The following is a 21190-nucleotide window of genomic DNA, read 5'->3' as shown; positions in this document are numbered from 1 at the left end:
GTTCAATTTTATTGAGATATTTGGCAATATATATTTGACATAAATAGTGGAGCAAGTGTAGCTCAGTGGTTGAATGCCTGCTTTGCATGTACTACGTCCTGGGTTCAATCCCTGGTACCTCCTAAAAAAACAGACATATGGATACACACATACATACATGTATGCATATATATGTGTGTGTATATATATATATATACACACACACATACATTTATACATATACACACATATGCATTATTTGTATTGAGGGAGAAAATGAAAACCACCAAAGTGTCCATAAAAAATTACATGGTAATTACAGTGTGGTCCTACAAAGGCATACTATGTAAAAATGAAATAGATCCATGTGCTGACATAGGAGAATATTCAAATGGTATTAAATGAAAAAGCAAATTTCAGAATCATACATGTACCAAAATATCTCTGGAAGAGAAATGTAGCAACTCTGCAGCTCTGCCACTCAGAGCTCCCTTTAAAAGGACATACTACAAGGCACAGAGCTGACTAACAGCCTCCAAGTGCTGCACCTTTGGCTGCTCTGCACATCCACACCTAAGTCCGTACTTCCCCTAGGCCGCTCCCAGCCAGTGATGGAGCTTAGTCTTTTCTGACTGACAAGGGACTCCTCTAATGAGCAACCTGTGATCAGGGCCTTCCTATTGTCTTGGCCAAAATTTTCTCAGAATTGCACTGTGGCTAGAAGCTCTTCCTTCTTAATCTTCCTTCTTGCCTCTTCCCTTTCATAGATGTCAGACCGGCACTGGGTCTGAGGCCGACCCTCTCTGCCTACTTCTGCTCTTTTTTTCCCTTTATCCCTCACCAACACTTCCCCCCATAAATCTCTTGCATTTCTATTTCTGTTCTGGTGTCTTCTTCCTGAAGGATCAAAACAGACCCAAAAAGCATACCCAAACTATTCAGTTATCGATTTGGAGTTGGGATAGGGGGATGGAAGTGGACCAGATAAGGCGAATTATGGATAAATTATGTAATTCTCCAATATACAGCATTCTTTAAAACAGGTATATACAAGTAGTAGCAATTCCATTATTTCCATACTTGAACCATACAACCCAACACTGTTAAACTTGTTGACTAGGGTTAAACTAGTTGACAGTGTTTGGGGATTCAAAACTGGCCCACAGGAAGTGGACTTGGCCCAGTGGTTGGGGCATCTGCCTACCACATGGGAGGTCTGCGGTTCAAACCCCAGGCCTCCTTGACCCGTGTGGAGCTGGCCCATGCGCAGTGCTGATGCGCGCAAGGAGTGCCCTGCCACGCAGGGGTGTCCCCCGCAAAGAGGAGCCCCACGCGCAAGGAGTGTACCCCGTAAGGAGAGCCGCCCAGCGCAAAAGAAAGTTCAGCCTGCCCAGGAATGGCGCTGCACACACGGAGAGCTGACACAAGATGACACAATAAAAAGAAACACAGATTCCCTTGCCGCTGACAACAACAGAAGTGGACAAAGAAGAACACGCAGCAAACAGACACAGAGAACAGACAAATGGGGTGGGGGGAAGGGGAGAGAAATAAATAAATAAATAAATAAATCTAAAAACAACAACAACAACAACAAAAAACTGGCCCATGGCTGTCAAACAGGCATGATAATAGGTCAGTACCTTTTAGGTACTACATCAGGCTATGAGGATGTCATGTCTTTCTATACAAAAATGTAACCTCTTAGGTCCTAAGAGAGTGAAGGTACTTTACTAATGCATTTCTAAATACAGAAAATAGCCAATGTCCTGGGTAGAAAAACATACTGCCATCCCTTCTAACAGATAGGCACACTGAGGTATGTGAAGTCATCTTGCTCCCTGTTAGGAAGACTGAAGAGTAGAGACAAGTGACCAAGAGATAACATGGTGTGTGAAAAATTTACTCAGTGAAAGCACGGCTTATGTTGATACACATCTTCTCAAAAGTTAGTACATACTATGTTCTCAAACAGTGGAACCTCATTCCATGTTTTCTAAGAGCTCTTTTGGTCTTATATTTTCCAAGTGTTCCTTGCATCTTACATTTTTCTATTTGCTAAACCACCTGCAATTATAGCTTTTCTTTCCATTGACTTTAGATTTACTACTCCTAGTGGATATATTTTACCTGTCTCCATCTTAAAGCAAGAGTTTTAAATAATTCACATAGACAATTACCTCAATGATATCAGATCCAAATGACTAGAACTTGTGTTATATTTCATGCTCTCACTAACCCTGTTACCTTTCAAAAAAGAAAGGAAGGGAAACAGAAGGGAAAAACAACATATAATCTAGTTCTTTAGAATATATTATTAAAAGATGGTAATTTACAAATCTTACCAATCACATTTATGGAAACAGGTAAGGCTATCACTAGCAGCATAATTTTAAATATAACACCAGTGAAGGGCTCTATACAGTAAGTGTGGACAAAGGACCAGCAGCATTGAAATTACCTTGTAGCTTGTTAGAAATACAAAACTCTCAGTCCACACTGAATAAAAATCTGCATTTAAACAGGATCCCCAGGCAAATTCACAAAGTACAGAAATCATGAAGGAAAAGGTTTACAGGGTTGACCACGAACATTCAAAACTTCTGTACAACAAAAGATAGTTAAAAACAAAAGCTTTAAACTAGAATAAATTTTTACAACATCTATTACAGACAAAAGATTAAGATCCAGAACATGTACAGAGCATCAACAACAAATAGGAAAATGAAAAATCAACTCAGTAGAAAAATGGACTGAAAGCAGGAGGATTGCATCCAGCATCCACGTGGAATCTAAGCTCCCTCTTGATATAGATGTGGAGTGGACACAACCAATCCAAGGTCCACAGGATGGAGGAATAGAGTATGGATTAGAGTGGACTTACTGATATTCTATTCATGAACTATTGTGATTAGTAATCGAAGAAAATGTGGCATTGGTGTGGAGAAAGTGGCCATGGTGGCTGCTGGGTGTGGGGAATGGGAGGAAGAGATGTGATGTGGGGGCGTTTTTGGGACTTGGAGTTGTCATGGGTGGTGCTGGAGGGACAATTACCGGACATTGTATGTCCTCCCATGGCCCACTGAATGAAACATGGGAGAGTGTGGGCTATGATGTGGACCATTGACCATGAGGTGCAGCGGTGCTCAGAGATGTATTCACCAAATGCAATGAATGTCTCATGATGATGGAGGAGATTGTTGCTATGGGGGGAGGAGTGGGGTGAGGGGTATATGAGGACCTCATATTTTCTGAATGTAATAAGAAAGAAAGAGAGAGAGAGAGAGGAAGGGAGGGAGGGAGAGAAAGAGGTAGGGAGGGAGGGAGAGAAGGAGAGAGAGAGAGAAAGAAAGAGAGAAAGAGAGAAAGAGAGAAAGAGAGAGAGAAAGAAAGAAAGAAAGAAAGAAAGAAAGAAAGAAAGAAAGAAAGAAAGAAAGAAAGAAAGAAAGAAAGAAAGAAAGAAAGAAAGAAAAAGAAAAGAAAAGAAAAGAAAGAAAGAGAAAGGCAAAGGACATGAACAGGTAATTCAGAGAAGAACAAAAATGGCCTATAAATATAGAGATATTAACTCTGTTATGATCAGCAAAATGCAAATTAAAATGCAATATTGTGTTTCACTCATTTACCAGATTTTAAAATTAAAAAAAAAAAAAGATAACAGTTGATGTTAGGAAGGATGAGGTGAACAGGAGCTGATGTTAAGAAGGATGAAGGGAAAGGAATTATCCTGCACTGTTTAAATTAGTATATCCTGGGTGGGAGAAGGAGGCAAAGAGTGGTGCAATTTGGAAGGTTGTACCTATCAAATTGAAAAAGCCCTTTAACCCAACAATACCTTTCCTAGGATTCCATTCTACAGAAATACTCACATTTGAGCACAAAGGTGAAAGTACAATATTCCTTGAAGCACTGTTATTAATGCTAAATAATTTGAAACAACTCCATACATCTATCAAGAAGGGAGAGGATGGATAAACTATATTTTTATTTTAGAATTCCATAGAGCCATTAACAAAAGAAGTATGCACAGACATGCAAAGATCTCTAAGTCTTGGGTAATGATAAAAGTAAGCTGCACAATATCAGTATAATTAAGACCTCATTAATATATTTAAAATATATGTATCTGTACAGATTATGCAACTGGATAGAAAAGAAAAAATATTGGAATGGCATTTACCAAACTTAACCTTCCCTCTTCTGAATGGGTCTAAGAGGTGATGCATTTTTAATTTAATCCTACATTTCATATACATCCATGTCATTTGAATCTTATTAATGAGAATGTATTCAGGTATCACTTGTATTATTTTAAACCATAAAATTAAAACAAAGACAACCTGGAGTAAATAAATGCTGAAGAGCCAGCAGAACAAACATGAGGAAGGAAGGCTGTGAAGACAAGTTGCTGCAGGAAAAGAATTCTCTCCTGTAGCTGCGTGGAGGGACAGTTTTTCGCTAGCATATTTCTGTTTGTTCTGTTTCTTCCCCCCATTTCACACGTTTTATTTTTTCCCCAGGGTAAGGAGGGCCAGTGCTCACTGTTCCTGTAAGCGAGCTTGACAACAGTCACTGAGATTTCCTTCTACTGGCACCAACAACGCCCCACCCCAGTTTCCACTAGGAAAGCCACTCCTTGTCAAATCACGTTATCACTGACTCCTCTCTCAAAACTATTAGGGGTTGTTCCTTTTCTGAGGAAAGGGTTATAAGAAACATCAGAGGACCCTGGAATATCACTGTGCACCCCTTGTCCACTCAGGTTAAAGAAAAGCGTGGAGGGAAAGAAACCCTATGTACCGGACTCCCCAGCTGGGTATCCCAGGCCAGCCTTTTCTGTCAAAGCTGCCTTTGGTGTGAAAGGGTTAGACACATTCCGCGGGAAACCGGGAGGCAGAGTTGGGGCCAAATGTAAAAGAGGCAAGTTAGCATTGAGAATTAGCTCTGTCCAGCAATGAAATGTTAGGTGGTGAGCTCCCTGCCACGGGAGGCATTCCAGCAGTCCTTAATGCTACTAGGGGAAGAACAAACCCAGGACCCCCCTGAAGATTCTGAATAGGCAGCTGTGGTTGGGGTCCAGTGGTGTGTATGTTTGAAAAGTCCTAGGAATGATTCTGGAACATGCTTAATTTGGGAACCCCTGCTGACTATGACAGTTTGGGGCCCTTCAACTTCAAGGGCTTCCGAGTCCCTTTAAAGCAGCCCAGAAGACAGATAACGCTGGTTAATAAACAAGCACCACTCCCAGGTCTACTCCAAAAAAGAGTACCAGAGTTTGCGGTACAGCATAGTAGTAAAGATCAGAGACTCCAAAACCAAATCCTGACGCTGCCACTTGAAAGCTGTGTGACCATGGGCAAGTTACTTGCTCTCTCTGGGCCTCAGTTTCCTCATTGATAAAATGAAGATGACAACACTAATACATACCTCGTAGGAGAGCTGATATGAGTTAACATACCTAAAGCACTTAGAATAGTAAATATGAATTATCACTGAGCAGAAAAGGAAACGGAGACCATGAGGACAAAAGTAACTTGATCCAAGTCCCAAAGTCGGTTATTGAGCTGGGTCTAAGACCCAAATCTTCTCTCTTCCCCACCGGAGTCCATTCTAGCCTGAATTAAATATATCACATTCAGTTCCATCCTCTCCCTGCCTATATCATCTCCCAAATTTACAAGAAGTTTTGAGGATCCTAAAGTTAAAGAACTTTTTAATTGAGCTGGAGAAAAGGCTTGTTTACAAGTCACTGAAGCCCTCCGGGTCTCTGTTTCTTGTCTAGGAAAGGGGGCGGGCAGGGGGCGGTGTTAGTTACAAACGTAAGGCTCCTGCTACCCGACTCCAGGCGCTGCTTGGGTTCACCTGGCAGGAGGAGAGCGTAAGCGGCGGGGCGTCCCCAGGCACCACCGACGAGTCACCGGGAGTTCCTCTCCTCACCCGAGCGTGAGCGCCCCGGCGCCCGGGTCTAAACAGGAATGCGCGGAGCGCGGGGACAGGGAAAAGCTGGGTCCGCGGGTCCTGTGGGCGGCTCTGTCCTGTGGGCGCGAGGGCGGGTGGGGTGGGCGGCATTTGGGGACAGCAGTGAATTCCCCTGGCAGAGATGCGGGAGGGAGGCAAAGGCCGATCAAATGGGAACTGTCAGGCAGTAAAGTTTCCCCGGCCCGCAGAGGAAGAGGCGGCGGGACGGTGGCCGTAGGAGAAGGGAAGGAAACGCGGCGGATCCCGCGAGGTGCGCTCTGGAATAAATCACTCTTCAGCGTTGCCCGCCACCGAGGCGGGCCCGAGGCGAGGGCGCCGCAAAGCGCCGCGTCGGAGCCGATCACACCGCGAGCGAAAGCAAACGCCGGGCAGCGGGCGCGCGCTTCCGGCGCGTCCCTCCGGGAAGGCGACGCCAAGTTTCCCGGGTCTCGGTCGCCGCGGGTGGGAAAAGCAACTCGGGGAGGCGGGGCGCGAGCGGGGCCGGCGGCGGCGCGAGAGGGGGCGCCGGCCGCTCTGGGGTACTCACGCCGGGGGCGTCGGGCTCCGAGCCGGGCCGCGTCTTCGGCCGCGCGGGTGGGGGGAGGCGCGGGTGTAGACGCCGGTGGGGACGTCGGTCTGGACGCCGGTGGGGACGCGCCGAGGCGACCTGGCGCTGGCGCCCGCGCCCGGGCTATGAATCAGCTGCGGGGTGAGCGCCGAGGGGCGGGAGTTACGGGAAGGCCACGGGGGAGGGAATCTGGGTGAGGACTTTTGCAATTTCCCGTCCTGCTCCGAACTCTTGGCGCTCCTGGGACCCGCAGGAATTCGCCTCCTTTTGGGGCCGGAGGGAGACGGACGGGGCTCGAGTGGGAGGCGCCCCCTCGGGTACCGGGGCTTGGCGAGCGGGCAGCGACCCGGGAAAAGGAAGTGGGAGAGGCCTGGGAAGGACGAGGGGAAACCGAGCACTGCGGCCGCCGCGGTGCTCCAGAGGGAAGCCGAGGCGACCACCGAGTGCTAGTCCCCTGGGCCACGTGTTATCCCGCTAGTTTTCTCCATCTAGGGAGAGAAGCCCCTGGCCTGCGGAACAGAAAATCTTCAGGCAAAAGACAAGCTCCACAGCCAAACTCCTGGCCTTCCTTTTCGTTTGGCGTTCGGGTCATTAAAAGGTGTTTGGACTGATTTTTCTAGGACTTCCCTCCTCCCTGAGAAACGTCCTGTCAGGCACTTAAAAGTTTCGTCTGCGGCCGCAGTCCCGAAGCCTGCCTTTCAGAAAGAGCCCTGCCTGTACGCCGCTACGTGGCTTGCTTTTCCTCTTAAAATGCCATCCGTTTGAAATCCGTTTGCCCTATGTTTATAGTTAGATGGTGGAACAATATATAACTTTTGGAGTTGGTATAGAAAGCATCCTCATACTTGCCCCTTCAGTTGCAGCCTGGGATCCACAGAGGAGGTCAGACCGGCCCAGGAGCCACCCAGGTCTGCGAGGTTCGCCTGCCTGGATGCTTAGCAGCTCGACAGTCTCCCGCTTAACTCAGCCTGGTCTGGTTGGTGTTTGGGACCCTCGAAAGGATTGTAGATGGAAGAGCACGGGGGAAAGTACCACGAGTGAGCAAGAAGGATCCTCCATAAATTGTAATGTAGAACTCCCTTCTTGAATTGACTGGATGGCTTACAATAATGCCAGAATCAGCATACATGTTACTTTTAAATGTGGCCCCCTCCCTTTTGTTCTGCCCCAGTGTCATCTTGGGGAAAGAATTTTTTTAGCACATCATACACTTAATACCTAATGGTGCTGTGAAGACCATGGTGTTGAGTAAATATTTCGTGACAATGAAGAAAAGGTACTTTTATCTAAATAAATTTATGGTCCTTTATCACACTTCTCATTTCTTAAAAAAAAAAAGTTTTATAAGAGTCCATTAGTGTAGCCATTTGTACGACTATGGAAACTCGGTCAAACCAGTTCCCAAAGATTAAAAAGGCTTTCTGATTCCGTATTTCACTGAGAGAGAAAAACATTAATTTCATTTTGATTGAAACAGTTCATGGGGGGGGGGGGGTATGTGTGTCTCATATAGCAGATGAAATGCCAAATAAAATACTCACTGGTGAAGAATTTCTACAAACTGAGACTTACCTTACTTTGGCTTCTTATTGCAATTGAAGGAAACTAAGGAAGAAAGAAAATATAAAACTCATTTATATTGTGCACTTTTCTATTTTTCCCCATTTATCCTTTTTTCCCCCTAAAGGCTAGTTGCTATAGCACCTGTAAATTTATTATAGTAACATTAGGGTCTTATAGGTTATTGAGCTAAGAACTTAAATGTCCATCCTTGCTTAGCATTGACAAGATTGTGTGGTAAAAATACATATTTATTCTGCTGCATTTGACAGTCCTCTCTGATGCTCTCACTTCCTTGTAATGTTGGAGCACAACCCTTTCCCTTTTTTCCCATTCCCCTAACATACTTCCCAGTCATCTTCTAGGGTTTCTTTCCATGGGCTCCAACCTAGACATTTCCCCCTTCATCTATTCAGTCTCCTGAATGAACACATCGATGCTCACGATTTCAGTGAAATCATGATTTTCAGTGAAATCATGACTCTTGAATCTTCCTTTTCATTGCAATGATTTCACCTCTCCTGGATGTTTTCGTTGTGATTGCACCTTGTTCCAGGAATCAGACAATGGGGAGAACCTTATGGATCTTCCCCCACCCATGGGCATTAGGAGAAATTTGAATATGTGTTCGTCTAAATAATTGCTTTTATTCTCTTGGCATATGGTTATGAAAATTAATACAGTACAGTAGTTAATACTACAGGATAGACCATTAATACAGTAAGTAGCAAAGTACTTTTGGAGGAATTGGATGGGAACTTTTGGGACTTTGAAAATTATTCCTAAGGTTGATCCAAAATAAGTCTACAGTTGTATTTTTTTTAAAGATTTATGTATGTACGTATGTATTTATTTCTCCCCACCCCCTTGTTTTTCACTTGCTGTGTGTGTTCGTCTTCCTTGTTTCTTTAGGAGGCACCAGGAGCAGAACCCAGGACCTCTGATGTGGGACAGAGGTGCCTAATTCCTTGAGCCACCTCCACTCCCTGCACTTGTATGTATATTTAAACCGTATCTCTTATAGACAACATATAGTTGGAACTTCTTAAAAAATCCATTCTGTCTGTTCTTGCATTTTAATTTCATTGCAATATTTGGCACACTGACTTTTAAGGAAATTATTGTTAGGTTGGTTTAGGTCTACCATCCTACTATTTGTTTTCTCTTTTGTTCCCTCTCATATTTGTTCTTTTATTCTTTCTTTACTACATTCTTTTAGGTTCCATGAATTTTTTCAGAATTCCATTTTAATTACCTTTTGGCCTTTTGCTCTTCCTTTTTGTATGATTTTTTAGTGTTTGCTCTATGGATTACAATATACATTCTTAATTTTCACTGTCTACTTGAGTTAATATTATACCTTTTCACATTTAACCACATTCACCCATTCTTATGCTATTGTTGTAACAGGTATTACATCTATAGACATGATAAAACCCACCATGTGATATATATTTTAAAGAAATTAAGAGGAAAAATAATCTTTTATATTTACCTACACATTTTCCTTACCCAGTATTGTTTAATCCTTCTGAAATATCTAAGTTTTCACCTGGACTCATTTCCCTAGCTGAATAACTTCCTTTAGCATTTCTTTTAATGTACATCTATTAGATACATTCTTTTAGTTTTATTTTATCAGAAAATCTTATTTCATTTTAATCCTAGGAGAATATTTTCACTGGATGTAGAATTCTATGTTCATGGCTTTTCTTTCAACAATTTAAAGAAGTTATTCCATATGTTTCCTGATTTCCTTTCTTTCTGATGAGAAGTTAGCAGTTGTTTGAGTCATTATTACCCTGTGTTTATAATTGTGTCATTTTTCTCTGGTTCTTCTAATATTTTTTTCTTTACCTTTAGTTGTCAATAGTTTGAGAATAATGTATAAAGGGGTTTTAAAAATTATTATTATTATCCCCCCTGCCTGGCATTTGCTGAGCTTCTTGACTTTTAGTTTATGTCTTTCACCAAACTTTAGAAATGGTCAGTCAGTATTTCTTCACATGTCTTTCTGCTTCATTATCTTTCTCCTCTCTTTCTGGGTCTGCAACTACACATATGTTAGACCACTGGATATAGTTCCAAATCCTTCTAAGGCTCTGTTCATTGTTTTCAGTATTTTTCTGTGTTCCTCAGATTGGGTAATTTCAATTAGCCTATCATTAAGTTCACTGACTCTTCCTCCTGTCCATATTCACTTTATATTAAATCCATATACTCAATTTTGTTTTGTAGATATTTTATATTTCATTTCCAGAATTTTTAGTTTGTTCTTTTTTATATTTCCTATTTCTGTACTGATAGTTACTATTCTTTTTATAATTATGAGCATATTTTCCTTTATCTCCTTGAGCATATTTATAATAGCTGCTTTTAAAGCATTGTTCAGTGAGTTCAACATGTAGGTCATCTTGAGGTCAGTCTCCATTGATTGTGCCTCTTATGAGAGTAGATCACATTTTCTTCTGTTTTTTGTTTGTTTGTTTGTTTATTGTTGAGTAATTTTGGATTGCAACCTGAACATTATAAATATTATGTTTCTGACAAATGTGGCACTTTGAAGCTTTTGTGGACTCCAGAAAATCATGTTCTTAAATCTAACCCAGTCCTGTGTGTGGAATTCTATTGTGGGTGAGAACTTTTGATTTAATAACTTCAGTTAAAGGTCTTTAATTAGATTGTGTGATCTAGGGTGGGTCTTAAAACTTTTACTGAAGTCCTTTATAAATGGAGGAATAAAGAGCCACAGGCACAGAAAGAAGACCTCAAAGACAGAAAGAAAAACTCTTAGAAGCTGAGAGAGGAAGCCAGAAGCTAAAGCAATAAGATCCAGAGAAAGCCAGAGACAGCCAGAAGCTGAAAGGAACAGAGCCTGAAGGAGAAGACAGAGACCAGCAGATACCTCTGTTGTGCCCAGCCATGTACCTGATCTCCCCAAGGCTGCAGCTCAGGGAGACAACATCTCTGATGATGCCTTGATTTGGGTACTCTCACAGCCTCGGAACTGTAAGCCCATAAGTTAGTAAATTCCCATTGTAAAAGCCAACTCATTTCTGGTATGTTGCTTTGGCTGCATTTAGCAAACTAAAAGAATGACTATGGATTCTGTTATATTCCTCTAACAATGTTGATTTCTTTTTAAATGGGCAGTTTACTTGGTTGGATGCCAACTGCAAACTTGATCTTGCTTGCAAGGAGTAAAAGCTCAAATCTGAGTTCAGTTCTTTTGTTTTATCTGGGTACTTTGAGTTTTTCTGGCACAAGAATGTTTTAGGGATTAATCAGTGATTTGCATAGAGCTTAAGCACAGAATTTGGCCTTCTTTCTCACTAGTTCTCTCCTTTCTGTGATTTCTTCTCTCACGTTCCAAAAGATGTGATTGCACTGAACTCTAATCTCTGGTTCGCCAAGCCTGAAATATTGTATATTTTCTAAGGAATTTTAACTAACATGCATTGCACAGTTGGACAGGTCTCAGACTTAGAGCCAAAAAATTTGGAAAATTCACACCATGTTTTTCCCTTCTTCAAAATGTTGATTACCTTCTAGAAACTGTCTGATTCAGTTACTCTCCACTGCTTTTAAGTGTTTTGTTTTTTAGTATTTTTTTCTGGTGTTTTATAGTTGTTATATGCAGGATGATCAGTTTAAAGGGAACTCCTCAACTATGATTAGAAGTGGTATTCCCTTAATTGTACTTAGATCTGCTACATGACTAGGTTATTGGAGTAAAATACTATAAATTCTTTCCTTTGCTAGATTATATTCCTCTCCACTAAATTATTTTTTTGGAAACAATTCAGTTTTTCAAAAGATTAGAATATAGTTGCATTAGATCAGAAATTGATTAAAAACTGCTGAAATCATGTAAGGTTAATCTATTATGACTAAACATCACTTTAGAATGAAGAGTTATAAGTATAAAAATCAGTATTATGCAAAGGAAAGAGTTTTAAACACACAAAAAAAGGAGTGTTCACACTTGTTTTTGAATTTCCTCTAAACTTTGTTCAAATGCCAAACAAAAAATTTGAGGGAGAGAGAGTCAGCTATGTCTTTATCTTTGCTATCCCATTTGTGCTTAATTTTATCTAGGTTGAAATTAAAGCTTCTTAAAGGTGCTCACTTTTATATTCATCCTTGTCAGCTTTTTCAATGTAGATTAATTTATGTAATTCTAACACAAAAGCCATTAATTTGTCCATTAATAAATGTAATCATATGATGCTTGGTCACTTTAGAATATTGCTCAGGAAATTTCCATACCCCAAAGGTACTATGTGGGAACAGGTATGGGAGAAATGTTCATTAAAATTCAATACAACACAAACAAGATAAGACAGAATAAGATGAAACATATAATAGGGTGGTATATGGGAATCCTGTATTTTATACCTGGCTGTTCTATAAAACTACAAATTCTCTAATAAAGGGGGGGGGGGGAGGATGAAGGAAGAGGGAAAGAAATGTTATTAAATCATTTTTTAAAAATATTGTAGCAAAAAATAATAAAAACTTGTCTTCCTAGAAGTTTTTGGAGCATAAAGACTACAGATGAAAGTATAAATGTATGAGAAGAGCAAAACGTTAGGTATTCTCTTCTGAAAATCTCCTCTGTTCTCAGAAAAAATAGAATATTCTACCTCTGAAAGTGTAGGCTTACAAACATCCATACTTGCAAAATTACAGCACACATACATACACAGATCCTCATTTGAAGAACAATGTTTATAATATGGGAAAAATGGTAACAACCTAAAAATCTACCAACAGAAAACTGGTAAACTATTTATGAGTCCTCTTTCAAAAGAAGGAAGATTATAATTACGTGCTGTTATGGAAATTTGTCCAAGATATGGAATTAAGTGATAAAAGCAAGAGTCAGAAATGTATGTATAGTATGTCCATCCCTTCTGTTTAATTTGCGTATGTTTATGGGATATATGCATAAAATGCTTCAATAGCATTACAAGAAATTGGTAAATAGAGTAATTCTTGCGGGGAGGGCCAAAGAATGAGAGGGAGGGGTACGGGAGGCTTGTACTTTTAATTTTTGACCTGTCTGTATAGATTCACTTTTTATCATGGGTGGTTTTAGTTTTAAAAAGTCATTTTAAAAGTCCAAGAATGTCTTGCTAGAGGAGCCCCATTTGTTTATTTTGGATGCTGTGTTTAATTTATGCTCAATCAGTAAAGAGTCACTGAGCACCATTCCTCGATTCTTTGGGTAATTTGGAGAAAAGCATGTGCTATAATCCCTACCCTCGAGGAGTTTACCATCCACTTGTAGACTGTAACAGTAAAAGCAGTGTATGATAAGCACCTAGTAAGAAGCACAGGCAATGAGCTATTATAGAAGTTCAGAGGATTTAATGGCTTCTGATGGTAGGGTGAGGAGTAAAGAGCTCCAAGGAAGGAAAAATAAGCACCTAGGAGATAGCTACAGAATTATATAAACTCAGCTAGAGGAAATGTTGAAAAGAAGATCTTCCCCAGGAAGAAAGGGGCCAAGTTTTCTCCTGGGAACAGCAATCTCATTTATTAGGACATTTTGTAACCTTTAAGATGTCCCTTCTACCTGCTCTTTTGTTGGTGCTATCCCTCTGGATGTCTTTGGAGAAAGTGCTGATATAAGCAACTTCTGAGTGGGTTTCTGAGCTGCAGAGGATCTGGAGGAGGTCCACCACCTCAATATAATCTTGTCAGAGCCTGAAGGATGGTGACTCTTCCCAGTGTCCTCAAGAGAAGTAGAAGCTACATGAGTTGCCATAGCCAAAGAAGACCCAGAGATTTTTGAATGACTGCTGAGCAACTTGATTGTGGTGGGCATTCCAGGCTGGAAAAAAGACCCAAGCAAAGGTAAATAGGGGATTTATTGGAAAGACAGTTCCCAGGCCCCATTGAATAGAAGGAGAGGTGTCTTTTGGAAGCAAGTGGAATATTCTTTGTAAAAGAGGTTTAGAACCAGATACACGAAAAGGTCTTTAATATTGCATGATGATCTGCACTAAATTTTGTAGGCAACGGATAAAAGTTTAACAGTATGTAAAACATGCTACTGTTTGTGTGAAAAAGGAGAGAAAAGAATAAAATATCTAAGGCTAGAGGAAAAAATAAAATTAATTGCTTCTGGAGAAGGTAACAAGGTGGATGTTGTTAGTTTTTTAGCTGCAAAAACAAATGTCATACAATGGATTGGCTTAACAACAGGAATTTATTGGCTCACAGTTTCCCAGGCCAGAAGGCTTCCTTCCTTCTGGCTGGCCAATAGTTTTTAGGTTTCCGTGGATTTTTCCATCATATGGCAATATACAGGGTAATGTCTTTTCTATTATCCTCTAGGTTCTGTTGACTTCTGGCTTCTGGCTGCTCCCCAAGGTTTCCTCCATGTCCAATAAGGACTTATAAGGACTTTAGCCATTTGGATTAAGGCTTACCCTCATTTAGTGTGGGCACACACTTTAACTAATAACATCTTCAAAGGTCCTATTTACAAATGGGTTCACACCCTCAGGCCTGGAAGTTGGGACGTGAACATGCATTTTGTGGGAGAAATGATTCAATCTGTAAGGATGGGACAGAGGGGAGAGTTTCAACTGTATTCTTCTGTCTATTTTAAATTGTTACACATATAAGTATATTACTTAATAAAAAGTTAAAATTGAAAAAAACCTTTTGATTATTAACAAAGAAATTAGACCCCAATTTGAAGTTTTGTGTGTATGAGTGAGGTACATTGAATTATGTACCCCAGAAAAGGCATATTCTTCGTCTGCATTCCTGTGGGTATAAATTCTTATAAATAGGATCTTCTGAAGATATTATTTATAATTAAGATCTTATCTGTATTATTGGAGACCTTATAAAGAAAAGAAACCAAAAGTCAGAAGTCAGAAGAAAACCAGAAGAGCAGACTAAAAGAGAGGCCATCACCAAGTGTCCCATAACACGGTGTGCTTCATGTTATCATTCAGCTCCCTGAGCTCTTGCTCAATTTTTTCCATTCTTTTCTCACTCTGGTCTTCTTTCTTTTCAGTTTCAGCTGTTGGTCCTCTACATCCCTGATTCTTTCTTCCATTATTTCAAATCTGCTGTTGTTTGCCCTCTATTGCATTTTTAATCTGACTTAATTGTGTCTTTCATTCCCATAAGATCTGATATTTTTTTCAAGTTTTCAAATTTTTCCTTGTACTCGGCCAGTGTCTTTGTGTTTTTCTTTTTGAGGTACTTGGCATTGAACCCAGGACCTTGTACATGGGCAGCAGGCACTCAACCACTGAGCTACATCTGCTCCCCAATGAGAGTTGTTTTTGTTTGTTTGCTTTGTTTTTTTTAGGAAATACTGGGAATTGAACCTGGGAACCCATACATGGGAAGCAGGTGCTCAACCACTGGGCTATTCACTCCCCCCAGTGTCTTTTTACTGTCTTTTATTTCTTTAGCCATTTCGTCTGTTAACTCCATGATTTGATTTGGGAGATTTGAATGAAAATCATTGATTAGTTGTTTCAAGTCCTGTGTCTCATCTGGAGTTTTGATTTGTTCCTTTACCTGAGCCATATCTTCTTTTTTCTTAGTATGACTTATAATTTTTTGCTGATGTCTAGGCATCTGATTATGATGGTGCATATCCTCTGATGTTCAGTTTCTCTCTCTGACCTAGGAATTTACTCTTAAGTAGCTGTGTACTACCAATGTTCTTTGATTCTTTGTTCAACTTGTTTTTTGGGGTTTTTTTTTTTTCCATTTTTTTGTATTTTTAAAAAATTTATTGAAATATATCACTCATACATAAACATACATAAACAATAAATATAATAGCTGTGAACTTACAAAACAAACATATATAACATCAAACAAACATATATAACATCACACCCTACTACTTATAACTCTTTTCTTTCTTTTTAACTAATGATTAAAGAGCATTTTTGAAGAACTGAAGATAACTCGTCCTGGATAGAGGAGCCTTATTTTTTATTCTGGCAGCTTTCTATTTTTGTAACATGGTGATTTAGTTGAACACAATCAAAGTACAATGACTGATCTCCCCTTCTTCCTGGATGAGTGAACAGATGATTAAATATTGAGGTCAGCATCCTTGAATAACTTCAAATGGGCAGTGTTTGGCTATTGCTTCTATTTGAAATGCTGCTGTGTTTTGGTTGTGGCCCGAAGCTTTGAATTGCTACTTGGCCTATCCTTTCTTCCATGGAGCTCTCACCATTCAAACATGACAGATTTGGTAAAATACTAGTTAGGTTGAATCCTGCTTGCCACCACTCTGTCATCTTTGTATGAATCCAGTGTTTTTTGTTTTTTGTTTTGTATTTTGTTTTTGATTTTTACAGTTTTTAGCTGATGTTCATGAAGAGCAATGTCCTTAGAACTGTGCCGTTAATTATAGAAAATCCTATCTAAGAAGGTGCATTTCTTTACCAGAGTTGTGTCACACCATCCTTTGTGCCCTCTGCTGGAAAAGTAGAATCAAGTATCAAATAATGCCTTTTTAAATTGTATCCTCTAGTATTATAGATGTAGGACAATACTGTATCATACCTCTGTGAATGTAAAATATCTTGCACCTGCTTTATGATATGTAGTAGTGACCGTGATATGTCAGATCTGTTTTTAATGACATTATTCTAGAATGTTTTCTTTCCAGATAATGATTGAGAAACTAATAAAAAATGGTGCCAGGTACCATAACAGTAACAGAACTTGCTGTTTTCTGGGATTTTTTTTTTCTTTTCTTTTTTTTTTAACGGAGTGTGCTGGATGTCTCTGTAATTTTGTTCAGGTGACTGCAGAACCTGGAAATCCTGTTGCTGCTATTGATGCATAACATACTGCTATTGGTCTTTTTTTATAAATATATATATATACATATATAAATATATATATACATAGATATAATTTGAATTTTTGGAAACTTTAACTGTGCTGTCAACTTTGGAAAAAGTATCCCAGTTGTAGCATGTTTAGTTGGCATTGTACAGAAATTCACAGCCATATTGGTCTAGAAACGTTAAATTTAATTTTTTTCCCATTTGTATAGGGGTAACGCACTGTATTAAATATGTAAGGTATTATCTACATGGGTTCGATTACAGAAACTAATAAAGTATTCTCTAAATAATTAAAAAAAAAAACATTGTCAAAATATTACTACTAAACAAAGTATTTTTCCCCTAACCAATCTAATTATTATTACCTTTATATCATTTACATATGAACATACATAAACAAGTTGTGAACTTACAAAACAAACATGCATAACATCATACAGGGGTCCCATACATCAACCCTCCACCAACACATTGCATTGTCATGAGATGTTTGTCACAAACTATTGAAGAACACTGTCAAAATCTTACTACTAATCATAGTTCTTATCTTACATTTGGTGTGTTTTTCCCCCAACCTACCCTATTATTATTTTTAAATATATTTTTTATGACAGAAGTTGTAAAATTATAAAACAATCATGCACATATGCAGAACTCCCAAACAACACCCCTCCATCAGCACACCACAATGTGGTGGGTCATTTGCTATAGATAAAATAATATCATCTGATTATTGCCATGTCCATAGTGTACATTTGGCTCACATTTTCCATACTGCCTCAGTATCAACACAGTACATCTTTTGCATAGATGCAAGAATATTATTACTACTAACCACAGTCCATACGTCACTCCATCTGTATTTTTCCAATGCTTCTCCACATTCTCAACACCCTGCAGTAGTGATGCACATTTGTTCTAGCTAACAAAGAACACTCTTGCATCTCTACCATCAACCACACTTCTCACCCACCTCTTGGTTTACTGTGCTATCCAGTTCCTAGATTATTCTCAAGCATTCTGTCCATTGGCATTTACGTAACTAGACTGCCATTTCAGTCACATCCCCATTTATAAACAAGCTGTTACTGTGTTACCATCCACTCTATGCATTTCCACAATTTTACAGTAAAGCTAATTAAAATGTCTACATACATTAAACATCAGTAGTCCTCTCTGTCCTTCTCTTATCTCCTTTAAGAACCCACCACCTACCACCAGGTCTTGAAGATATTTTCCAATAATTTCTTCTAGAAGTATTATGGTTCTTGCTTTTATTTTTGTTTTTTTGATCCATTTTGAGTTAGTTTTTGGATAAGGTGTGAGATAGGGGTCTTCTTCCCTTCTTTCAGCTGTGGATGTCCAATTCTTTCAGCACCATTTGTTGAATGGGTTGTTCTGCCCAAGCTGTGTGAGTTTGACAGGGTAGTCAAAAATCACTTGACCATACCTGTGAGGGTCTGTTTCTGAACCATAAATTTGATTCCATTGGTCTATTGTGTCTGTCTTTAGGCCAGTACCATGTTGTTTTTACCACTATGGGTAGGTATTATGATTTAAAGTCTGGAGATGAGGGTTCACTTATTTTCCTTTTTATGATGTTTCTGGCTATTCAGGACTCCTTACCCTTTCAAATAAGTTTAATGATCGTGTTTTCAATTTTTCCTTCAATGCTGGTAGAAATTTTATCGGGATTGTGTTAAATCTGTATACCAATTTGAGTAGAATTGACATCCTAATGATATTTAGTCTTCCAGTCCATGAGTATGGAATGTTCTTCCAGTTATTTAGGGCTTTTTAAATTTGTTTTAACATTGAACTGCAGTTTTCTGAATACAAGTGCTTTACATCATTGGTTAAGTTTATTCCTGACTGTTTGAGTTTTATCTGTCATATTTTATTTTCACCACTCTTTTGACACTTTTAGTTACTTTTATTGATATAATCTTCATTTCTAGACTCTCTTCCAGGCCCCTCTCTCCTGTCTTTTCTTCTCAGGCTCTAACACACCCTTTAGTATTTCCTGAAAATCTGGTCTCTTGCTTAGAAATTCTCTCAGTTTCTGTTCATCTGTGAATATTCTAATTTCACCCTCATATTTGAAAGACAGTCTTGCTACATATAAGATTCTTGGCTGGAAGTTTTTCTCTTGTAGTATCTTAAATATATCAGACCATTGTCTTCTTGCCTCTGTGGTTTCTGGTGAGAAATCAGCACTTAATCTTATTGGATATCCCTTATATGTTGTGCATTGCTTTTCTTTTGCTGCTCTCAGAATTCTCTCTTTGCCTTTGGCCTTTGACATTCTGATGAGTATGTGTCTTGGAGTTGATCTATTTGGATTTTTTCAGATGGGAGTATGTTGTACTTCTTGGACAGGGCTATCTATGTCCTTCAATAGGGTTGGGAAATTTTCTACCATTATTTCTTTAAATATTCCTTCTGCCCCTTTTCCCTTCTCTTTGGCTTCTGGGACACCCATGACATGCATGTTTGCATGCCTTTTGCTGTCATTTATTTCCCTGAGACCTTGTTCAATTTTTCCATTCTTTTCTTCATTTCGTCTTTTGTATTTTCACTTTCAGAGGTCATTTCTTCAAGCTCACCAATCCTTTCTTCTGCCTCCTCAAATCTGCTATTATATGATTCCAGTGTTTTTAAAAATTTCATTGATTACACTTTTCATTCCCATAAGATCTGCTATTTTTCTATGTATTCTTCCAAATTCTTCTTTGTGCTCATCCAATTTTTTCTTTTTTTTTTTTTTTTTGGATTTATTTTTATTTATTTAATTCCCCTCCCCTCCCCCGGTTGTCTGTTTTCTGTGTCTTTTTGCTGCGTCTTGTTTCTTTGTCCTCTTCTGTTGTCATCAGCAGCACAGGATGTGTAGGTGGCGCCATTCCTCCGCAGGCTGCTCCCTCCTTCGCGCTGGGCGGCTCTCCTTATGGGTGCACTCCTTGCGCGTGGGGCTCCCTTGCGCAGGGGATACCCCTGTGTGGCACAGCACTCCTTGCGCACATCAGCACTGCGAATGGGCCAGCTGCACACGGGTCAAGGAGGCCCGGGGCTTGAACCGCGGACCTCCCATGTGGTAGACGGACGCCCTAACCACTGGGCCAAAGTCCGTTTCCCCCAATGTCTCCTTAATATCCTTAATCTCTTTAGCCATCTCATTGAATTTATTAAGGAGATTTGTTTAAACATCCATAATTAGTTGTCTCAACTCCTTTATGTCATCTGGAGGCTTATCTTCTTCCTTTAACTGGACCATAGCTTCCTGTTTCTTGGTGTGGATTGTAAATTTTTGTTGGTGTCTTCGCATCTGGCTTACTAGAGTATTTATTCTGGGTGCAGTTTTTCTCTCTAGTTTAGGGCTTCCTGTTATTTCTTCCTTGCTTGTTATGCAGTAGGAGCCAAGCATGTAGTTGGTGCTGTAAGCTGTGGAGGCTCAAGCTGCCCTCATTGCACCAGGGACCAGTGAAGCTTCTTCCAACTTTCTCCGTCGCCAGGGGTAAGGACAGAGTCACAGCTATGTGGAATAATCATGTGCAGGCCTAGACTGTAGTTGCCCAGAGAGACTGATGGAGCTTCACATCCCTCTCTCCCCTACCTGGGGCAGGGATGGAACTGCAAGTGTGGGCAGCAATCTATGCAGTGCAGGTCCAAGATGATCGCATTTGCCCCGGTAGACTTCTGATTTTCAGTCTGTGCCAGGCAAAGTTACCTGCTGTTACCTATACAGTATGGTGCAGGGCTCCTTAGCTTCCTCCCTGCCAGAGGTGAGGCCGAAGCCTAGGTGGGCTGCAGGCTGGTCTTCATGAAAGAAACTGATTCCTGCTGACACTGAGAGTTTCAGTCAGCTGGGTTTCCCCTCAGGCTAGGGGTGGAGTCCAAATGGTGGCCACTGTTCCTTTTTTGACTTGGGCTGGTTCTCACCCCAGCTGTTCCCAGGGTTATCTCTTAGCCAACCAAGTCTCCCAATCAGTAGCTGAAATTGGCAGCCAACCGTCTCCTCCCCTGTTTCTGGGAAATGAAGCTTCCAATTCCCATCACAGAGAAGCTCCTGGGCGGCTTGTGCCACCAGAGTAGGATAATCACCAGCCTCTACGGCTTGGAGGTAATTTCCCAGAGAGGCTGGTGCAGGTTCCCACAGCTTCCTCCCTGATGGAGGTGGCACTGGGGCCTAGGCTAGACCTGCAATATGATCTGGATGGGAAGAAGCCGGTCCCTACCAGCACTGGGATTTTCAGTCTACCCCGCTTCCCCTCATGCC

At 40.3% G+C, this 21190-nt stretch overlaps 1 protein-coding gene and 1 long non-coding RNA gene across 3 annotated transcripts in view; one reads left to right on the top strand and one right to left on the bottom strand.

Moving 5' to 3' along the window:
• OSMR (oncostatin M receptor) overlaps positions 1–6613 on the bottom strand; it is a 95922-nt gene extending 89309 nt beyond the window's left edge. For both annotated transcript variants that reach the window (XM_004449887.4, XM_004449889.4), the window contains exon 1: positions 6485–6613. The gene's annotated coding sequence lies outside the window, so the exon portion shown is untranslated. The remainder of the gene's footprint in view (positions 1–6484) is intronic.
• Positions 6546–12203, top strand: LOC131280580 (uncharacterized). The gene is made up of 3 exons (XR_011645613.1): positions 6546–6646; positions 7363–7781; positions 8978–12203. It is a non-coding gene; the product is annotated as an uncharacterized lncRNA (long non-coding RNA).
• The last annotated feature ends 8987 nt before the right edge of the window (positions 12204–21190 follow it).

This window comes from Dasypus novemcinctus, chromosome 2, assembly GCF_030445035.2.
Source record: "Dasypus novemcinctus isolate mDasNov1 chromosome 2, mDasNov1.1.hap2, whole genome shotgun sequence".
In the NCBI taxonomy this organism is placed as follows: Eukaryota; Metazoa; Chordata; class Mammalia; order Cingulata; family Dasypodidae; genus Dasypus; species Dasypus novemcinctus.
The sequence above is the reverse complement of the archived record's forward strand: the minus strand, read 5'-3'. Positions and strand labels throughout refer to the sequence as shown.